We start from the raw sequence: 22,343 nt of genomic DNA, 5'->3' as shown, positions 1-22,343 counted from the left end.
GCATTAGAGACACATTAGAGAGACTATACTGCAGTGTCAGCTATCACCCTACACCTTAATCGACTGTCGAGTTCAAAAAGTAAACAGGACTGTATAATCAACAACAAAAACATCAGGCCAAATCGCAGGGAACATCCAAGAAAATTTACCAAGACTGACAGTAGGAAACTTGAAACTCATCCCTGATTCTAAGAGGAGGCAGAGGAGACCTAGGGTGGAAAGATAAAGCATCTTCTTTTACTCAGAACAACTGCAGTTCTGAGTAATCTCCACACCTATTGATGACATGGTTTGGAAGTTTGTTCATGGATGCTCAAATCTTATGACACTGGTATGAAATTAAAGTCTTGTAGTAACTAAGAGATGACGTTCATGACATCCATGCTATATAGTGTTTTACTTGCATTGAGCATTGGTAGAACAATCACTACCGGTACATCTACAGCAAAATACTTTACTTAGAAGTTCAGTTTAATCAAAAGGAAATTTGCATCCCTTGTTGAGGGAAGAAAATACCACTGATCATTTCTATGGTACTTAGGCACAGCCTGAAGTGATAGGCAATGTTGCCCAAGCAGAGGCTCGGACTTTAAGTCAGTGCTGCTAAACCTGAAGAGGAAAGTAATAAGACAACAGTTTGGACCATTAAAAGGTAGATCACCACAGCTACAACCTTTCACCTCTGAGCAGGAAGGTGGTGATCAGTCCAAATCACCATCTCCTAACTCTTGCCCACCTCTATAAATGAACCTGACACCACAGAGCAGGATGCAGCACCCTCTTCAACAGCTACAATGATCTGGGACATCCTGCTCACAGTCACGTTTCTTTCCTGACTCTGATGGAGGACTCCTGTTTGCAGCCATGCCCGTACCTGTGATCCTTTGAGTCATTAAAGGAAATTAAACTGGATTCAAAAATTCAAAGAGAGAAAAAAAAAAGTACAACGATCTACTTGGTTTTACTTGTCTATACTTCTGTTTCTCACTTGTTAAAATGACATTCCACCTGATTTTTGTACCTTTGTCTTTAAAACGTGATGTATTCTGTAGAAAAAAAAGTACCACAAAATAAAATGGAACTTATTTTTGTCTTAAAAATGTGAAAAATAATCACCCAGGCGGCAGCAAATATACAAACAGATAGAATGTAATTGTGTTAGCATTTGATTTCTGCACTTCAAGCTACCTTTGATCAACTTGATTAACATTCCTTTCTAAAAATCTTATAGCTGATGCACTTCATGAACACAATTAAAGTAGATTAATCCGCTCTAAATTGTACATTTCCTACGATTACTGTTCCTCTGATTAATTTTACAAAAAACACGTGCAACTATGTACAAATGCATTTTTCTCAATGATAAAATAAACCCCTGAGACAGCTACCAGTAACTGGCCAAGAGATATCACTGCGAACATCCAATAAATCAGCATGCCGTATGATGCAATGTTATGTGATCTCACACACCAAATACTACACTTCTTGCTCAAATGCAAGAAAAAAGAGCCCCGTTGTCAGCTTGTACCACCTGACTGGTTCAAATCCAATTCTTCTGGTATCACTATCTACATGAAAATTCTGCCAGATAGTCAAAGTGACTGCAGTTGGTCCACAAACCTTCCTCTACTAAGTCAGTGACAGAATGTTAATCACATTCAATGGCACGGTTTGACACAGTTGTATTTCAGAGACAGTGGGTTTGTAAGGGACCCATCCGAGCCCGGACCTGAGAGGGAGGCTCACCTTGACCTCCCCAGGACAGCCGTGAGCAGACTGATGTCCCTTCACCCCATAAATCCCCCTGCCTGGCGCTGTAGCTAAGCACTGCTGAACTCAGGTACCCTCTGGAAGCACCACAAGGCAGTAATTAGCGTGAGGCTTGTAATGCATTCCCCAGCCAGAAACACGGGTTGCTGCGGCCACTGGAGTCAAAGAGTGTGAAAAGGGGCTGGGGGGGATGGGGATAAAGAAAAACAGGTAATAGCAGAGAAAACACGGTGATATTTTATTTAAGTATCAAACATCAGGACAATTACCATTATCAACTGAACTGTCAAATAAATATTACCAGAAAATGGCGATTAAAAAAAAAAAACAACAATAAATTTCCATTAGAGTCTATTATTGCAGTGGAGAGGATTAATGATGCACGGGAGATACCTCCGGCACAAACGTATACTTCCTAAGTCGTGTTAGGCTTTGTTTTGTTTTTTGGAGAAAGGATGCATTTCACATCCTGTCTGCAGACGATACCATTTTAAAACGCAACCGCAACAGCAATCTAAACCCTTCTCTTATTTTCTGGGAAGTACTGTGCACCGCTCCCATTAAGCTTACCGGTAACTGCGAACTGTTAACATGCCTTAGTGTGGTTTCAGCATTCCTACGGCAAGGCTAAGCAGCAGTCAGAAAACAATGATATCCCCAGGCCCGCGCTGTAGTTTCTCAAGCAGAGATTAAGCACGGTATTCTGCTCAACAAGCTCATCACTGTTAAGTAACTCATCAGAAAATAAAGAGGGAATTATCAAATGGGAATTGCCAAGTAATTAGTTCTCTGAAGCAGATGACATACAACTGTTAAAGGGAGGGGCTTCCCTGTTAGTCATATGTCAGAGTAGAGCCTGCTAATCTGTAAATAAAAATGCATTTCATACGATTAGCGCAATGGGTTTTTAACCACTAGTGGTACAGGAAGAATTAATTTGCAACTTCTTGTGCTGTAACAAGACGGCGAGATTTTCTCTCTTTGCATACAAAGAATTTTCCAACACTGCGCATCGCCTGCTGTCAGACCGCCTGGGGACAGACAGCCATGAAGACAGACAGGCTGCTACCAGGGAAGGGACGTGCTCAAAGGCTAAGGAAGAGGGTAAGTGCATTTACTATCATAGTAACCGGAAAAGGCACTCCCTGCTCAGCTGCTCCACGTGACGCTGACAAGGACAGCACCAATGAGAAAACGCTCCCTGGCACACAAATTCTGAGCGCAGCGCAGCAGGATTAAGCCTGCTTTCTGTACTTAGTCTTCCCTGTTAAAGCCTGACTTCCTTCAAGTAGCTCGTCTTACAGAAATGTTCAATTTGCAAAACCTTCAGGGCCGTCATGCATGGGTACCTGACAAACAAAAATGCGGTAATGCTCGCAACCACATTCCAATACAAACAAGAAACACTTAAAACTCTTCTGCTTTTTAGAGACTGAAGAGTGAGTCAATAAGCCCTTAAATCAGGTTTTCGGATAGTCCCAAACAGAACCGATCACTGCCAACTCACCAGCAACTGAAGAAGCAATTACCAAACATACCAAGGGGAGGAGGGCATGTATGATGCTGAGGCCTATACAGAACTACAGATGGCAATCGCAGCATTTTTGATCCTCAGCACATGCTCTGTTTCTGTCTGATATTTGCTCCATCAGCCAAAATATCACACTATATAGTAATGCTAGCACAGGACAGATCTCCACAGCATACCACAGAAGGTGAATCAAACCTCAGGCAATGGCTTATACCACATTACCAATGAGAGCGCCTAGTGCTTCCATCTATACAAGTCACTACAGCTGGCTGCATTTATACAAAACCTCCAGCCAACCTGACATCAGGCTACAGCAGCATCTGCTGAGGAAACAGAAGAGCAAAGCCTCGACAGGGCACCATGGGGGTAGTGGGGTAGGGCTGGGGATGTGGCCAGGCCTCATCTCCAACCTCTGACACTGCATTCACATCTTTTCATTTGATTTATCAACGAGTTACTCAGTCAGGCACAAAACAAACAATTAAAAAATTAAAATGACTTCTAATTACTCTCCAATTATACCTAGTTCACATCTTCATTTCATTTGTGCTGTTAATGCGCCCACAGTCTCCACCGCTGCCTTCTTTTAGCCCTACAGCCATTGCAGGCCTTGATAAACAGGGTAAGAGGGAGGAAATAAAATCAGCTGTGATAAAAAAACACCGATATGGCAATCAAAAAATTGCCTTTAGACACACTAATACTGAGACAGATCACCTCTTTCTACATCCAGTACATAATATTTTTAGAGAACAGCCTGTAGTTCATTTACAGGGCGGCAGCCAGAAGCCTGTATAAAGCACGGCTGAGGCTTTCTGTGAAAAATAAACTCTACCAGGTAGCGTGCAGATAAACTTATGGAGAATTCAGCAGACAAAAATGTTACAAACAGGCTGTGGCTGCAAATTCAACCCGATACTATAACATGATTAATAGGTATCAAGTGACTCAACAGTGGAAAAGATAGAAAAGAACCCTGGTTGTTCCAACATCCAGCGCCTCATGCAAAACCCTCTCGACACAACTGCTTAAAAGAAAGCATTGAGTCATTTGCCTGCGTGGAAGGAGGCAGAGCGAGTTCTGAACAAATAACAATAACTCGACGGCTTTTAGCTCAGGCTAAAATTAACTAAAGTCAGGAGGGGAAAAAAAAGAAAAAAAAAAAGAAGGAAAAAAAAAAAAAAGCCGTATCTCAACACATGTAATTTTATTTTCACTAATCCCAGTGTCCTCATTCAGGCAGCGAGCTCTGCAGACTTCAGGAAAGCTGCTCGAACCCGAGAGGCAGGCACACCTCAAGCGTACACACCGCAGCGGCTTCACTCCCTGCAGCCACGCGCCTCCTCATGTGAGTACAAACGCACGTGGGGGGACACCAGGGCTGAAGCAAAGCTTCTGAGCTCTGATAGTGGAGGTGCCCGGTGAAATAAATGTGCCTGATGTTCCATCCCTCGGACAGACCCCGTGGCAATAAGCTGGGTCTGCACAGAACACAGCAGGGCTGCTGAGACCTCCCCCCTTCACCCCCCCGCCCCGAAAATGTGAGTGCCAGAAAAGATGCTGGGTCTCAGCATGCAGTGCTCGATCTCGATTCATGAAACCTATTTGTGGCTGCTCACTGCGCTGCTCTGGGTCATGTTTGTTTCACATGTTACTACTTTTGAGTTCCCTTCTGTTAAATCAAGCGCCAGAGATAACGCTTGTAAGCAGGCAGTCGCTATCTCAGTAACTTTTACTTTACTCATACAGTAGGACTGATTTCAATCGATCCCTAGAGAAAATAAGCACTAACTAACAAGGCCAACAGAAGTACCCATGCTCAGCAACTGAGACAGCACGTCCAAGAGAAAGAAAAGGAGCTGAAAAAGATCTGATCTGAAGTCCAGAAGACAGCTCTGCATTTCAAACTGCACTGACACAGGAAAAAAAGCAACACAGTCCTGCCCTCCACTCACGCTGTAACTGAGACAACTGCAGCAGACTTAACTGGGTTATTTCTTCTCTAATCCAAACTGTTCCCAACACGTAACATACTTTTTCTCATGCCATCACAGGAAGTGCCAGATGTTAAAATATTCCAGGTGACTTAGCGATACACTGCGGGTAACTCACAGTGGTTATTCACAGGATTCAACCAATAAACTTTAAGTTGTTTCTTCTAGTTAAGAGACAGAAAGCTGTCCTGTAGTAATTGTCTCTGCAAATAAATGCAACTTCACAAAACCTGCACCAGCTCTGAAACAACAAAAGACCTTGTGGAAACGTCCCTGTCATAACAGAGAGCTCCTTCCTATTTGATCTCCCGAGCCCATTGCAGCTATCCAGTCAGTTTTGTCCAGAAAGTGAAAGACGAACTGTGTCAGTGCACAGGCACTTGGGGCTGGCTGCTCACCCAAGAAACTCCTATTGCTCTGAAGGGGCACAGTGGCATCAGTCCACCCCCACTACTCGGGCTCATTTGTAAACCCTAAGAGGCATGCCTTTACATGTAACTGCTTGCGCAGGCAACTTCCCTTAACAGCACGGCACCCTACCCCACAGCCGTAATAAAATGTAAATTACGTGCCATGCACCTCTCTGACATGCTGTATATGTCAGAAAGCTATGCTGCAACAGAGGCTTTCTGGTCAGCCCCTCATACGTAGAATGCTATATTGATGGAGTTTTCTGGCTGCATAAAGGGGAAAAAAAAAAAACACCTTCAACTGCTGCAAGTAGTTGCTACATTTAATTTTCTCTTATTTAGAAACATCAGTTTCTTTATGACCTTTTATCATTTGGTCCTTTTTTTTCCCCAAAAAAAGTATGAGTAGCATTGCCAATCTCAAGCGCTTAAAAATCGTGAAACAGGTCCAAAAAACCAGGCTGGCTTAATGACAATCAGACTGAAGAAATAAAACACAAATTTATGTTCTTTTTATTGGCAGTACGATTGTTGAGCCCTGAGACTCGGTTCTTTCAAGGTATTCCTCCCAGCCACACGAGAAGCAAGGAAGAGAAGAAGGATCAGAGAGCACTGCTCCATCCTGTCTGGTTCCAGAACTTAGGGGAAAAAAGAACTGAAAACATTCCTGAAGCAGGACTAAAAGACACTCGGGCACCTCACTAGTGACCAGTTATCCTGGGAAGTATCCCCACGCCAGATAAAGTTCAGTGCACGAGAAGAAATCGGGACACTGAAAAGTCAAAGGAGCTGCAAGCAACAAGAACTGCTAAAACCGTTCACAAAAGCACGGGGAGGGTTTATATAATTATACTTGTGGCATTAACCAACAAAAGATCAAAGACTGCGAACTTTTCCATTCGTGCTACAGTCTTTTAGTAAGTGCATAAGCTCTGACCTGAGGTGAACATGAAACCACTCATCTGGAACCCACTGTCCTGTCAGTCACCCAACTGAGTCACCAGAGCTAATGGCATTTCTATGATGAGTTTCTCTAGGACCTCCAGTGCCAGGCATGGGAAGAACCAACGTTCTGCAGGTAGATAACAGTGCAGACTCCATTCAGGTGCCCGTGCTGACCAGAACCCACATCAAAAAGCACATGATTGTTAGACAAAAGAAAAGGCAGCACTTTCTCACCTTACTGGCAGCACATCTCTGTATGGCGAAGACGACAGCAAAGGTGATCACTGTCCTGCAGGGGTCAACAATAAATTCACAGCTTGTATTGCTCGCCCGTCTGGCTCGGCCTGCGGCGTGACTGTCGATCCCAAAGTTGAGGAGATGGGAGCCAAAATAAAACAAAGCAAAAACACAGGTAAGACTCAGAGCACGCCAAGACACCCTAACAAAGCCCGAGCGACTGCTTTGCTATTACTCAAGCACAAATAAACTATAGATTCAGTCCTGCAGGCAGCACATACGCAGCAGAAAACATAGCCCACTTATTCCAACAGAGCGCTCTTTTCCTACATGTGATCTTAATGAGGTGAAGAACCACGAGCGAGTCGAGCTGACTTCAGCGCCAGCAGAATGTATTTTATCTGAGGAGGGGCACAGCTCAGAGAATGCTGCTGCAGCTGCTGCTGCTGTTGGGTGAACGCAGTCAGCCAGGGGAACGTGGCGTTACCTTGTCCTTAACCACGGCAATATTAGAGCCAGTGCACAGTGCTGCGAACGCTCAAACAATGTAAACAACAGCCAATGCTACCAGCACGATTCTTTTGTTTCTACTTCTGAATTTTTCTTCGGGAAAGACACAGAGCGCCACAGCACTGACATTCTGCTGACATCACACATTCAACAAAATACTTGGGGCTTTGGGGGTTTGTTTTTTTCCCCCACTTGGAATCTCACCAAATATTTTTATCACTCTTGGGACAATAAAAGGACTTAGAGGGACCATTTCTCCCTCGCTGAGAAGCACTTCTGTTGTTTCAGTTTATGAGCACGCTGACTCGTCCCTATTTATGGAAGGATTTACACACATACTTAACTCCAGATAGGTTCTTTAGTCAATCCTCATTCAGCAAAACCCTCGCTGGGACGTGTACTAAAGCAACTCTGCAGACTGGGACCAATACACACACACAGATCTGCATGTGTTTCAGAGCCATCTCAGACTGCAGCTTTTAGGAGACCAAAAAGGAATAACAGTCATAGATGCAGCTTCTGCCTTTCTACAGAAGTCAGGAGACTGCAAAGTTCCTTACATTTAAAAGCATCCACCATCTATCAGCTAAGCCAAAACCGTGTAAAAAAAAACAAACTTCCGCTCATAAAAAATGCAAACCACCAAACAAGATGCACGTATGACATCAGATTCCAAAATGCTGTGCCTCCGCCTGAGTAAAACCGAATGAGATCAGGATTTGCAGCTTGCAAGCTCAGGCTGAGCAAAGCGTACAACTTCCTACGGAGCACTCACTGGAATACAGCACGTCGTTTCAGCCAACTGCAGCGTTTACCTGTGCCAAGCCTGTCAGACTGCTGCCCCTTCAGCTAATTGTGTTGGTATTTGTTACAGCAGTCGGTACGGGTACCTCCAAGGAGGCCTACAGCTCCACCTGCCACCAGAGCCGTGCAGAGCGCCCGGACCGTACCTGTGCAGTCTCCACCCCGACCCAGCGTGCCGACCAGGCACAGCCCGATCGCTGCCACACAGCCAGCGCTGCGGCCCCTCCGCGATTCTCACACGCGTTTCCTTTAAGCCCTGCCGCAGTTCTTCATCGCGTCTCCCCTCAATTAGCACACCGCAACAAGAACCGGCGCTGCACGAGCAATGACAATGACAGTCCTCGCTGCTGTGTATTCAGACGTGCTGCTGAACTTCAGCAAGGGGAGGATCAGGCCTTCGTTTTCCTCTGCTAGCCACGGCACTGAGACCATTACTTTCGCATCCTAACGTTTCAATCAGCAGTTGCTTTTCAGGTGAACACATTTAACGTCTATTTTCTTAATTAAGATGAAACTAGGCCACTGGATCTATTACATAAAAATTTTCGTTAAGTGAAATTCCAGGCCTCTTGTAAATGTCTCTTAAAAAAAAGACCGGTTCCTTCGGCCTCTCTGAGTAAATCAGCCCAGGCCAGGGAGAAGAGCCGCGCCATGTACTCGCGATTAGTCTTTTAACTGCGCAGAGACAGCCTTTTCGAAGGAACTCTTTTCCAGCGCTCTCGGTCACACGGGTGAACTGCCTCTCCACGGAGCGCGTCAGCAGCAGCACCGGGCACTCAGCGGCAGCTCGAGAGCAGCCGTGCCGCGAGCACAGCGCACCTTCCGCTACCGCTCCTCTTCACGGGCCGCCCTCCTCCCAGCCCCCTCGACACGCGGAGTTCCCCCTGAAGGCAGACAGCCCGGGCTCAGAGAGCCGGTCAGCGCGGCCCAAGGGGCTGCCTGGGAGCTCCGGTGCCGCACGGTGCCGGCGACTTCTCACCGCCGAGATGTGAAACGCTCCGGGCCGCGCTCCGTAGCAGCGTGGACGCACGTGCGGTTAGCAGTGGGAATCGTACACCGCTACCGCACGTGGCTAACGCGGCTCCTCCGGGGGGAAAAAATCCCACGGTGCTTTTTGCCGTAGAAAGATATTGGGAAAACGATGGCTGCAGGCAGCGGATCAGCGCCTGAGCTCTGCTACTCCGCTCTGCGCATGGCCGGAGTCCAACAAGCGGAGCTACCCCAGATACACACCGTGTGCGCGGCTCACAAGCAGCCCCTGGAGCCGCTCCAGGCCCGCGGCGTTAGCGCTGAGCGCCAGATTCGGTGCCTGCACAAAGCGACGCCTGCGCCTGTGTGCGGGCACCGGGGGGAAGGCCGGCATGCGCTCCTCGCTTCAGCGCTCCGGGAGGGCAGGGGAGGGCAGGACGCAGCGCGGAGCCGCACTGCCCGCTCCGGCTATACGCCGTATGGGGCGGAAAGTTTCGCGCTCCGCCATCCTATTACTCCGCTGTATTTTAATGAGCACAAACGCGAAGTAGTATCAGTCGGAATATCAGCAATGAGCCGCTTGCCGATAAGGAGATTGTTTATACGATATGCCCCCTCGGGTTTTTTAACCAAGGAAAAAGGAAGCCGGTCGTCCCTCAACGTACGGCTTCTTGCTCACGCGCGCAGCACCGGACGTTCCCACCGGTAACGGGACGACCCCGCGGCCTACAGCGGCCGTGCGGGGAGAGGGGAGCAGCGGCAAAGTTCCCGTGATCCCGCAGCGCCCCGACGGAGCCTCGGCGCGGGGCCGCCGCCGCCTCCCCCCCTCCCGCGCCCCGCACGCGGCGCCACACACGGCACGGAGGCGGCCGGGCGCACGGCGCGCGCACACCTGAGCGGCCGGGGCTGTCTGTTGCCATGGCAGCGCGCTCTCATCGCTCGGCGGAGCGGGGCCGGCCGGTCTCCGGCGACGAGGGGTTGCGGGAAGGGCAGGAGGCCCGCGCCGCCGTCCCGCCGCACGCCCGGAGCGGGGGAAGGGCCGGAGGCGCGGCGCGGCGATCCCGCGGCGGAAGGGCTCGAAACCGAAATGAAAAGCCCTCAGCGCGCCGCTGCGCGGATGGACAGTGCGCGGACGGACAGCCCGCGTTGCCCTGCCCGGCGCACGGAGCAGCTCCCGGCACGGCGCGGGGTGTCCCCCCGCACGGCCCGGCCCGGCGCTGCGCTGCGTGCGGTCAACGGCGCCCAAGTAGCCGCCGCTCCCCTTGCCGCACGGCGCGTTATATAACGGCTTCCGACTTGTTTGCTCCTCCGTTACTGCTGCTCGGTAATTCCTCCTCTGCCGCCGCGCGGAACGCGCTCCCCGCTCCGTCGCGTTCTTATCGCCGTCGCTATCACAGCGGGCGCTGACGTTTCCCAGCGCGTTTAATTCAGACTTCGATACCCCCGGGAATCGCGCTCGCGGATCGCGGCGTCCGCCTCCCTACCGGGGCGGGGGTATCGAGCAACGCCGACCCGACCCCGAGCTCCGGCCAGCGCCGGGGCCGAGCGACGGTGCCCCGCGGCCCTCCCGCCCGCGCTCCCCCGGCGGCGGTACCGGGCGTTGTCCGCAGGCGGCCTGGGCCCCGAGAGCAGCGGCGCGGGGCGGCCGCCGGGCACATCCCCGTCCCAGCGCCGCCTCCTCCGCCGCCCGCTCGCTTCATTCACCCTCAGCGGCCGCCCAGCCCCTACTACATGCGCCGTGCGGCCCGGCCGCGGCCCCCCCCCGCACACACACACACACACACGCACGCACGCACACGGAGGGGCCGTGTCACCACCCCGTCACGCACCGCCACACACACACACACACATATACACACACACATACACACCCGGCTACAAACACACACCCCGCGGCCGCCGCTCGCAAAATGTCCACCGCGGCCACCGGCACCCTGCCGGCGGGGTGAGGAAGAAGGGAGGAGGAGGAGGAGCGGGAGGGCCGTGCGAGCCCCGGCCCCGGGCCCAGGCCGCTGCCCTCGGCCATGTCGCGGTCCCCGCCCGGGCCGGGCCCTGAGGCCGGGCCGCAGCGCTGCCCCCCCCGCACACACACACACACAAACACACACACGCACAGAGCCGCCCCCGGCCCCGTGTTTTTCCAGCCGGGAACCGCGGGCGGCTCCGCAGCCCAAACAAGGGGAGAAGCCGGGGGAGGAGGAGGAGCGGGGGGGTGGAGGGGCAGAAAGCAGAGGAGGAAGAAAAAGGCACTTACTGTAAAGTGTCAGTGGAGGTGGGGCTGGCGGGGGGGTCGGACTGAGACTCGAGCACCGCCGTCCTCCCGGGGCGGGGGTCTGCGGGTGTGTGTGTGAGTGTGTGTATGTGTGTGTGTGTGTGTGCGTGCGGGCTCCTTCCCCCGCGGGGACACGCTCCGGGCTGCTCCGGCGCTGTAGTAGAAATGATGTCTGCGGTACAGCGCTCGCTGCCGCTCCGCTCTCCAGTATGTAAATGTGTAATAGAAGCCAAATATGGAGCAGTTGGCTGCCTCTGCAACAGCTCAAGGATCCTACTTCACGCGAAAGGGGGGGGAGGGGGGGGGAGCGGGGAGGAGGAGGAGGAGGAGGAGGCAAGGCAGCACTCTGGCAGGCGGCCAAGAGAGCCACACAGATTATTGCATACGCGCAGCACCGCCGGGGCCGGCGGCCTTAACCCTTTGGGGGCCGCCCGGGGCCGAGCCGCCCTCCTCCCCCCTCCATCCCCCCGCCCGGCCGTTCCTCGCCCCGACACCCGCTGCGCCGGGAGACGCACCGGCGGGCACCGGGAGCAGCGCGCTGCCCGGCTGGGGGAGGAGAGCGGGGCCGGCCGCGCTCCGTCCTGCGGAGCGGCCGTGCGGGATGCGGGAGCGCCGGCCTCGGCCGGGCTGTCGCTAAGGGAGGAAGTAAACGCGCGCCAGGGAGCCAGGGACGGCTCGGAGGCAGCGCCGTGAGAGTCAGGGGAGGGTGATTTTATTTAAGATGCCATATTGCGTTTTGCCGTTCAAAGCTGTGAAGCGTCGTAGAGCGGGAGCCCGCATCCCACTCCCGTTTTCTGAATTAGTTTTATTTTTCCGGATCCTTGGCAATATGCTCGAGTTGCTTTGTAGAGAGTACCTTCCACTTCATTCAGACCAAAGAGGCTCTGACTCATTCCGTCACCGCACTACGAGGCAGGCAGGGCTGCACCACGCATGTTTGGGTACTCGCTCCCGCTGCGCTCCTCGTACGCGCTCCGGCAGAATCCTCGCGCGTCTCTCCCGGCTGCGCGCAGCCCACTGCCCGCCTCTCCCAGAATAAATGAATGGGAGGAACGCAGGCACAGGACAGCGTCTGCTCTGCTTGCTGGCAACCCGACTGCCGCGCAGGGAACCGCTCGCTCTGCTTTGCCATCAGGAAGGGAGGCACGGCGCCGGGAAAGCCTTTCCCCATCCCAAAGTCACCACACGAAATGCTGCATAAACCCCCAAGGCTGGGTCTCAGCTCCAGAAGGGCTCCGAGAGCACCATGTGCGCTCCCTCTGCTGTGGCTGCCCAGAGAGGGCTGCTGGCTGAACCTCTTCCAATCCCCCCCCCCAGCACAGCTGTGAGCTCCGAGCAGATGTCTCTAGTGCAGATGTGTCATGAGTGTGTCCACAGGTAGCACCACTGTGTTTTAGCATTGGATCTAGCGTTAGTCTGGATGCAAAAGACCCTGGGGCTCTGTCAGTATGCAGATCAGCAAAGCAGTCCCTTCTATGAATGACTGTACTCATCCTCTGTATTTCCTAGAGAATGTGCTAACAACATGGTAATCTGCACAGCTCATGCCTGAGAGTTGGTTCTGTCTTATAGACTGGCTTTATGAGCACAAGCATATTTTAACCATGCAACTTCTACCTCTCCAGATCAGGTTTGCTACATAACCCAAAGTGATTGCCTGTTTCAGAGCACTCTGGGGACAGCAGCAGGCCCGGATGTCTGGATGACTGTGCCACTCAGCAACGAGATGGTGCATCTACAGCCATGTGGCAGACAGCAAAAATATCCTCACCCAGCTAATGCAAGGTTCATTGATTTAACAAAAGGAACCATGGCAGAGAGGTAGAGGCTGGAGACAGCTGGAAATCACGAGCAGGCCCCGCAGAAGCTGCCACCCCATCCTCTGCATTCTGTTTTGCGGACGCGGCATTCTCCCTGCTGCCACCTTTTTTATTCCAGTTGTACTCCTGTTACCTCAGGAGAAAGGAATCTTTCCTTCTCAAACCTCCACCTTGCCAAGAGGTGTGGCACACGCCATGGAAGAGAAGCCACATTCATGCTGAAGCAAGCTTTGGGCAACTTTCCCTTCTGCGGCAGGCTCGTGTAAGAGGCTTGTGTGTTCCTCCATCCTGTGGCTATGGTGTTTGCCGCAGGACCCACACTTTTTTGCCATGAAACAGCCCATGGCCTTTTAAGTCTTTGTCCAGGTTTCTGCTTCAGAGTTGGAAGAAGACCCTAAAGTATAAGTCAGTTGTAAACCTAAGTGGTGTTTTTGTTTTCCCAGCAGGCGGCTTCTGCCCATGTCCTGGGGAAGTGCCGTAGCTGCAGCCAGCTGCATCAGGTTCATAAACTCACCTCCGTTTTGACGGTGGTTACATAACAGAGATAAGGGGACGGTGCCTTTGCTGACACTGCCTGGCACGCAGGATGCGCTTCCACATTACAAGACGTCATTATGTCTCTGTAGTTCCTCTTTTGAGGGCCTATGGCAGGGCTCAAAATGTTCCCCCAACAGCAAGCAGCACACAGCATGGTGGGGGCACCCGGGGTGGGAAGCAGCACCTGAATGAGATCTCATGTGCTGCCATGGCCAGGACAAAGGTCCCTCATTGTCTGTCAAGGCAGTGCAGTCTATTGACCCAGACGTGCAGAACTATGCCAGAGGTGAAAGTCATTTGCTACAGAACATAGACACAACTGCAGGCCAGAAAGTTCTGACAGTAAGAATGGAGAGAGGCGTTGTGGCCGTGCAGTATGTACAGATCGATGCTCCAGCACCGCGGTGCGAGTTGGACACAGGAACCCACTCGAGCTGTGCCTCCTGCCAGTAACATGCTGAAACTGGTCAGACTCCCAGCTGAATGCGTTCTTGACCAGAAGACAGTCATCGGTTTGACATGCAGGAGGCACGTTGTCTAGGAGAAACTGTCTTTCAATGTGCTGTCGTGCCATCAACATGCACGCTTTATGTAATCAGTATCTGTAAAAAATGGGAAAATAAAAAGTAACGTAGGTTGGTTTATTTATTTATTTATTTTAACATCCACTTTCAGGGAAATCCAGTGACTGACGAGGCACCGGGAACAGTAATTTTACAGTTATTGATCATTACAGTCTAAGACTTCAGTTTGTCATAAAATGACATTGTTGGTCTCATTACAGCCTCTAGTGGACAGTAGTAATCCACTTCACAGAGCTGTCATACAATCTGCTCGGATGACAAGCATTATCAGGGTGAGGGTTATGCTGAAAGAGCACGAGTACAGCGCCGTGCTTGTCCCGTGGCAAGAAGCATTTTCCAATATAGTCGAGAGTTTGCTGGCGTTGCTCTGAAGGTGCCTTGCTTTACGCTTCAGGTATCAGTGCTGGCTCACAAATAAACAGAGAACTTTGCTCTTGATTTGAATCTCAGACAGCTTTCATAAAAAAACCCTAAATCAATCTCAAATGTTTTTATAACAGAAGATATTGGTTGTCATGTTTTTGGCTTAAGTGTGATGTTTTTATTCCAACTCAGGATCTGCAGACTGTCCAATCCACCTCCTCTCTATTTATAGCCTGCTTGCATTCAGATAATTTTTGCAAATGCAGTTATTTTCATTATTATTTCAGACATAGGCAGCTGATTTAAGGTATTTTAACAGCTCTAACGAATGAGAAACTGTAATTTGGATTACAGCTGGCTAATTAAGGCACGCTTTCCTCTGGGAAGTTAAACACGTACACTTCCTGAACAATAACATATTTAGAATGTATTCTTTAACTTGAAGTGCCACTTGTGTGAACACAATAACGTAAGCCTAACAACTTCATTTTTCATGTGTTCGCCTAGAAATGAGTGCATCCCTGTCAGAACAGGGAGGTTGATGGTGGTCTCCGAAACTCAGCTGGGATTGTTTGCAGATGGAAGGAAATGAGCAGTGCACACAGAGAACCAGTGCTGTCTCTTTAAAGCCACAATTATCTCATACAAATTAACATTTAGTGAAGCGAGAGCCAAGTATTCATGAAGACTAAGCAAGTATGTAGTACTACGCTTTGATTCAAAGAGAAAAGCTGAGGTCAGAAAACTGTATGGTCTAAAATGCTGAGGTCCTTTGCAAGTGAATTCAAAGGAAAGGTTGCCATTGATTTCTTTACTGTGCTGCAGGGTCACCAAACAAAACAGTTTTGTAATTTCTTATCAGGTAATGGGATATCAAGGTAAAAAAGGTGTACCTCATTGTCTTGTCTTGTAAAAAGAAGCAGTCAAGTTCCCCTTTAAAATAACAACAGCTTCAATAGCTTTAAAATGAAAATAGCTCCTTCGATGCAGATGTGGCGCAAGATGCCTTTTTTGTTTGGTTGGTTTTGTTTGTGTTTTAAATAAAGAAAGCAATTCAACAAGGGAATAAAAACTGATGACTCCTCTGAAGTCTTAAAATCGAGGCAGATTTCATCTTTTGGATATGTTGTCAGTTAGTTGTATGTCACTGACGCAGAAGGAAAAGCAGCTAAGCTATCAGCGGTGGCCCTGGGATAGACCACAGCCAAACCTAGCCCTGAATGCTGTCCCAGCAGTGACCAGTGGAAAATAAAAATGCTAAGCACTTCTCTAGAGGTGCTCAGTTGGTCTAGGCACGCTCAAATAATAACCACAACAGATTGCTAGGTGCTTTGCAGCCTGTGGTGTCAAGATGTCAGAGGTCTCTGTCCACAAGCTGGTCTCCATAAAACTCTTCAGACACTGCAGGTGGTGTGAGCAGAAGGGCCAGGCGGGAGCAGAACCTCAGCTGCTGTCTCCTTCCTAGAAGCAATCACTTCATATTGGGGTCAAAGTCCACCAGCAGGGAACAGAGGGAAGGCTCCATCGCGTGGAAAATTCTTGGCTTCCAGGACCATCAAGGCAGTGTTGTTAATGAGGATTAACATTCAACCAAAAGGAAGGCAAAGAAGTGATGAGAATTCACTGGCCACTTTCTGGGAGAAGGCTCTCTGCTTCTGGAGGAGAGCAGCTGGAGTCCATTCGAGTTGTCCCTTTAAACCATACCTGGTACAGAGACTCTTCTGGGAGTTCACTTGCCAGTTTTTTCTCTGTTACAGGCATTATGGTCTAGACAGATTAGATTAGCATCTATCATGTAAACACTTTGGATTGGGAAATAACTCTTGTCCTTTCTTAAAGTGTTTTTCCTGCTTATGAGGCAGTGTGGTTTCTAAAGCCTGATACAGTCTCGCTCATCAATACTATTTGTATTTTGGTAAGTTATGTTAGTGTTCATGGGAGGAAAAGGGGCTGCAATGGGCTATTTACCTGTTTGAACAGACAAGAATTGAAAACATGGATTTTTGACAGCCACAAGTGAGTTGTTCTGGTCTACTGAAGAAATCCTTCCTACCTCATGGATGAGCAACCTAACAGACTTGCAGAACCAATATGCTTAATCCTGCTGCCAAGGCTTCACATTCTGTCCATGTGCTAAAAATCTTTATGACGTCTTTTGTGAGAAAAGGTGCAGCATATGAATAACAGCTATTTTCTACCTTCATTGTCTCTACTCCTCCATAAAACAGGCCACACAAGGGCCTTGACCCCAAAGCTTTCATGCAAATTCAGAACCAAAGTTTACAAAATTCAGCCAAAATTCTGCCTTGATTTCAAGAAAGAGATAAGTGTGAGTTGTTGTATGTCCAAGACCAGAGTTATTTTGCACCTATCATTTCACAGTAATGTTAAAGGAAAGTCAATAACTAACACTGTAGTAACCTGAAATACAGTCAGCGATAGTCCTGCAATATATGTATCTTGTGCACAGAAGAGAATGTGTTATATTTTCCTTTTTTGTTGTTGTTTTCAGAAGGTATCGCATGCCACAAATCTGCAACTGTTTTGAGCACATTAACAAAGACTTGGAACAATGCATAAGCATCAAACAGCAATTTAAGTGGGATGAGTAAGGGATGAAGCAATTGCAGAACCCTCTAAGACTTAATCCATAGTCGTGATCAATAGAAAAAAATTCAGGCAGAGGAGGACTGCAGACACGACAAAACAGTCAATTGCTTGCAGGGTAGGAAGTCCTCAGCCTGCAAGCCTTTGACCAACAAGGTAGGTAAGGGCAGTAAACATTTACCTTGTATCCAAGTACAGGTTGAAGTGGTGTTTTTCCAGTTTCTTCTGCAGGGTCACAGGGATGTGGTGTCCTGAAGAGCTCCGAAACTCTGTGATTTAAAAAAACGTCTTGGGAAAAGTGACCAGTCATCAGTGGTTAAATTAGAATTATTTCAGCGGATATACATTTGTTCAAAACTAGACCGGCACTGCTTTGAATTCTTACTGTATGAAGGCAGCATCTTGCCCTCAGAGATCTTCCAGGTTCCCATGTTCTTTCTATACCTTTCAGCAGAGGCCTTCCTATAATAATTGTTCCCATCTTGAATAAAATGTCTTATCATGTCTTTCTCTTTCTCTCTGCCTACTTTTTCCACTGGAGAGTTTCCATTTGCACCTGTCTTCTTAACTTGCATCTGCTCTCATATTGTCCTCATATGACATTATTTATTTGTACATAATGACAGACACCTATTCAAAGCTCTGGAGGTCTATTAGCACACAGCTACATTACAAGAAAACACATAGCAGTGTGAAATCAGTCTTCTCAACAGGAATTTAGCTGGGCATCCCGGTACATCAGGAACACCTGCTCAAAGCACATCTTCAGCCTTCTCCCAGTGTGTGTCTTCTGCCATGGGGCTTGTACCATAATACTAAAATCCAAGCCCTTGTGAACTGTACTTCCTACCATAGGAATTGTTCTTCCCTGGGGTCAAGTATAGCCAAAAGAGTGGACTGGGCACCTGGGAGCAGGACCATCTCATCACAAGCTTTTCCCATGTAAGAGATACTATTTCTTAAATGGTTCCTCATTATAGATCTATCACAGCTCATATCTGTAATATCATTTTCTTTGTGCAAAAGAACATAATGGCCATACAATAGCTATAAGACTATAGCGTTCATAAGCAGATGCTTTAGTAGGCAAGGGCAGCCACATACTACTTCTTCCACATATTCCCCAGCCTTCTGCTATTTTCAGCTCAAGGACATCTCAAGTAGGATGTGGTTTCTGCCTAAACCTTGACAAATTTATCTTTCAAGACTTGTGCAGTTTCCCCTGAGCACATGTAAACTTTGTGCATCCACATCACGCTACGTTGCATTGCACGGGTCAAGTTCCTGACACAAGAATTTTCTCTTTCTTTTTGCTGCATTCAGTGCTGCTGGTTCTTGCACTGAGTCTTTACCCACACTCCCCATGCTACCCAGACATTTATCTTACTCCCCTTTAGTTGTCTTTCCAAGCTGGAAAGGCCTAGTCTATGGTGTTGTTACACAAGCCACTTTATTGAAGACTTCATTGCATCTGACACAACTCTAACCTGGTTTTGTCTTTCTCCATCTCGGTCTTAGTCTTGTCACACCTTCATTGCCTCCATTCTTCTGCCTGTCGAATAGGGACAGTAAAAATTAACCTATCATCTTGCAAAACAGCAGTGACACAGTGGATAAGAAGCATTATTATTCTCTTTTCCCAAAGCTTAGCCAAGGACTCAGAAAATCAACAATTCCGCATGTCAAGGACAAAAGAAAGCAGCATTAGTAGAAACAAAAATAATACCAGGATACTATCTACATTTTTTTCATACTTGATGAGCAACACAGGCTGACTGAAACCCTTTTCTATTTCACAGACTATCCCTGCCAACCAACCTACTTTGATGTTAAAAATCTGAAGTGATCAGACATTTCCCAGTAACCTCAGGGGATTATTTCACATGCTGACATGCAGCTCAGGTCTGAGAAATCTGAAATGCTAAAGGAGTTGGATTACCCAACGGTTCTCATGCCATCTAATCTGTCTCTCCCCTTTCTTTCCATGATAAATCCCATTTGTTAGGACAGAAAAAATTAAGTCATTTCTTTCCCTTGTTTGGCCCATCATCAGCTGAGATGTGTAAGCACGGTGTCAGCTTTAAGGTGTACAAGTTGTCCTGTTGTCGTAATGATTCTGAATCACATATTTAAAGTTTACTACGTGCTTGAGGGTATGCCTTTGTGAACAAGTTATGGTGAGGCAATCAAGGGTGTGGTTTTACAGGACACTAGCTGCTCTGCAGTAATTGCTAGGATGAACACCCTTTGCCTGCCGGTAAATGCAATATAAATTAGCCCAGAGAGATTGCCAGCTGTGATCACTTCTACCTCCCCACAAGTGCTTTTGCTGCTATTATACGAGCACTGCTCCTTTTAGCTGTCCTTCCCCCAGCTGTAATGCTACACCCAGAATCAAACATGAGAGTTGCACCACCCCCATCACCAACACCTGTGGGTTTTTTTTTAAATACATGATTATTTTTTAATTCAATAATTTTAATTTTTAATTTAATTTAATGCATTATTATTTTTTTGGATTTATTTTCTTAATACACTGCTATAATCTTGCAAACCGAAGTCATATTTGCTAGGTGTTATCTCCCTTGCTGCTTTATGGCTCCAGCTCATTTTATGTTTATTTAGGAGGATACAGACTCAGCAGAGCCTTCGTTATTTATTATACCCAAGCCCTCGAATTTTTGAACCCCTCTGTTTCCCTCTGCTGGTTAAAAACATAAAGAGGGATGGGGATGTGAGTAGGGAGGGTGGGAAACAGCTAGCAGTCCCTCAGTAATTCACACAGACAAGCTGTATGGTGGGAGGGGACGGTGGGGATAGAGCTCCCCACTGCAGAGTAGCGTACATTCATGTACACCCCAGAGATACCTCTGAGAGGCTGTGGTATTTTCACAAAACATATCTTCTTTGCAGGGTCCTGGGCAGCACTTATCAGCTGTAAAGAAATTCCTGCACAGTTTACAATCTGGGCAAGCGTCCCAGCCCCTGTGTTGTCTCTCACTAGAGTCTCTTCAGAGCATCAGAGGTTCCCAGGAATACTCCCAGAAGCTTTCAGCTCAGCCTGAGTCTCTGCCAAGCTGATCGGCTCCTCGGAGCTGCCTGGAGTGATCATCCTGAATACTGCAGGGGGAGAGCCTGCAGGCTCCCTGAGAGTCCCAAAGGGCTCCATTTGTACAAGAGTCATGATCTGGCCTCCGAAAGCTGTTATCTGAACCGGGTCATATCTATCTCAACCTTGCACACGCTTAAGGTCTCCAGTGAGATCACAGTACATGCATGATTTCTGTAGTTGAAATAAAAGCCTTTGTATTGAAGTTACTCTTTCTGTGATTTCCTAAGATCATTGTTTATATTCTAGCAGTCCCTCAGATCTCTAAATGAGGATTGACACCCCTTTCCTGTTTTAAATAGATGCTCACAGCAGTTCGATGAGGCCAAGCTTCCTCCCCAGGCAGCTGACACAGGTTATGTGTCTGCAGTGAACGATGCACTCCAACACTTCACTATCTGACATACATATCTCTGGGAACAGCCCTCTCTCAAGAAACAATTGGATTTTTAACACCAACCGATTGTTCAGAAGCAATCAATCAGTGGGCCAAAAAGGCAGATCTTCCCAAGGGTGAAATAACAGCGTTTTCTTATTTTAACATATGAAATTAAAATTTCCTGAACGCAAAAGAAAAGAAGAAATCCCAAGAACAGCAACCAGGCCCCTTTTATTTGTTCTTTGAAGAAACTTTACTTACTATGGTTTCTTAGGATTCACCCGTCTTCCTACACGTCAGCGTTTTTTATGCTTTTTACTAGACAAGATTTCCAGTGGGTTTCTATAGTTCCTGCACACTGTTTTCTCTCAGTCTGCTATTCCTGTGGCTGTACTTTCCTTGACTGGCATTTTGGATTCGGGCAGTTTACAGTCATCAGCTCCCAGACTCCTTATAGCGCTCCTGTCTTCAGTGGACAGAAAGATAAGCTGGGAGCATTTACCAGCTTGAAATCTCTGCTGTCTGGATAACAGACACACAAAATAAAAAACATCCAAGATTTTTTTTTCCTTATTTCAGGACTTAAAGCCCCGGCTGTATAATAAAAGTCGGGACCGCTACAGTCTACCAAAAATACATTTAACCAGGGGAATGTTTTGGTTATTAGTTATTCCCCTTCAAACCCTTCTGACTGTGTGATGTTGCTATTTTCCTTTGTTTTGATTTTTGTTCCTTTTTAAACTAACCTCAAAGAATTTCCCTCTCTCCCATCGCGGTTATCAAGCTGTAGCTTGTCGGCGGTGTAACTACTTGTGATGTATGATGCTCTCTTCTGCTCTCCTAGGCTCCTTATCTCTGGTTAGCACTGATTAATGTCCCTTCCATACCGGTATTTCTGTCTGGAGGATGAACCCATTCACCAGCAGTGCCCACCCACTGACAGCCTCCACCACCCAGTGGCACTGCTCCTGGGCCCTTCCCCACACTCCTGGACGGAGACATTTGGAATGTAAATACTCCCCTTCGTCTTCATCTTTTGTTTCAAGGATAAGACAAAAAAAAAAAGTAATAATAAAACCTCCCCTATTCTGCACGCAGGGAGCACATGCCATTAATATTAATTAATTTATTTATTTAAAGCCGGTAAAAGAATTTGCTCTTAGGCTGGGAACGCGACTGCCAAGTTTCCTGCCTGCAATTTGTTACGGCTCAGTAGTAAACTACTCCTGAAAATAGGAATTTGAAATGGAAATACTGACGGGCCTTTTAACGAGGCTATAATAAGCAGGGTGCTTTATCCTGCGCGCCGCACGTCCTGACACAACGGCAGCCTATCATAGCATGCACGGAAAACAAACAGGGCCTCTCTGCATTGCACTCCTGCCTGAAACCCGGCCGAGGCAGGAAATGAATGGAGCCGAAGACAAAGGCCCCGAAGGTCAAGCACACCACGCCCCAGCCTCACTGCTGCTGCTCAGCCCAGTGCCGCCATACGCACAACT

General features: G+C 48.3%; 1 protein-coding gene and 1 long non-coding RNA gene across 8 annotated transcripts in view; both read right to left on the bottom strand.

Annotated features, from left to right (window-relative positions):
• The window catches only part of ATXN1 (ataxin 1), a 194,226-nt gene extending 182,492 nt beyond the window's left edge, over window positions 1-11,734 (bottom strand). For 3 of the 7 annotated variants that reach the window (XM_072329073.1, XM_072329074.1, XM_072329069.1), the window contains exons 1-2: window positions 10,765-10,903; window positions 6,885-7,005 (exon numbers count right to left, since the gene is read on the bottom strand). The gene's annotated coding sequence lies outside the window, so the exon portion shown is untranslated. The other 4 variants (XM_072329068.1, XM_072329075.1, XM_072329072.1 and 1 more) reach the window with 4 other exon arrangements.
• Window positions 11,735-12,196: 462 nt separating this feature from the next.
• The window catches only part of LOC140248386 (uncharacterized), a 46,878-nt gene continuing 36,731 nt past the window's right edge, over window positions 12,197-22,343 (bottom strand). Inside the window, exons 2-4 of the long non-coding RNA XR_011902833.1 lie at window positions 18,841-18,905; window positions 17,535-17,622; window positions 12,197-14,401 (exon numbers count right to left, since the gene is read on the bottom strand). This is a non-coding gene — a long non-coding RNA (uncharacterized lncRNA). The remainder of the gene's footprint in view (window positions 14,402-17,534; window positions 17,623-18,840; window positions 18,906-22,343) is intronic.

Source organism: Excalfactoria chinensis, chromosome 2, assembly GCF_039878825.1.
Source record: "Excalfactoria chinensis isolate bCotChi1 chromosome 2, bCotChi1.hap2, whole genome shotgun sequence".
Classification (NCBI taxonomy): domain Eukaryota; kingdom Metazoa; phylum Chordata; class Aves; order Galliformes; family Phasianidae; genus Excalfactoria; species Excalfactoria chinensis.
The sequence above is the reverse complement of the archived record's forward strand: the minus strand, read 5'-3'. Positions and strand labels throughout refer to the sequence as shown.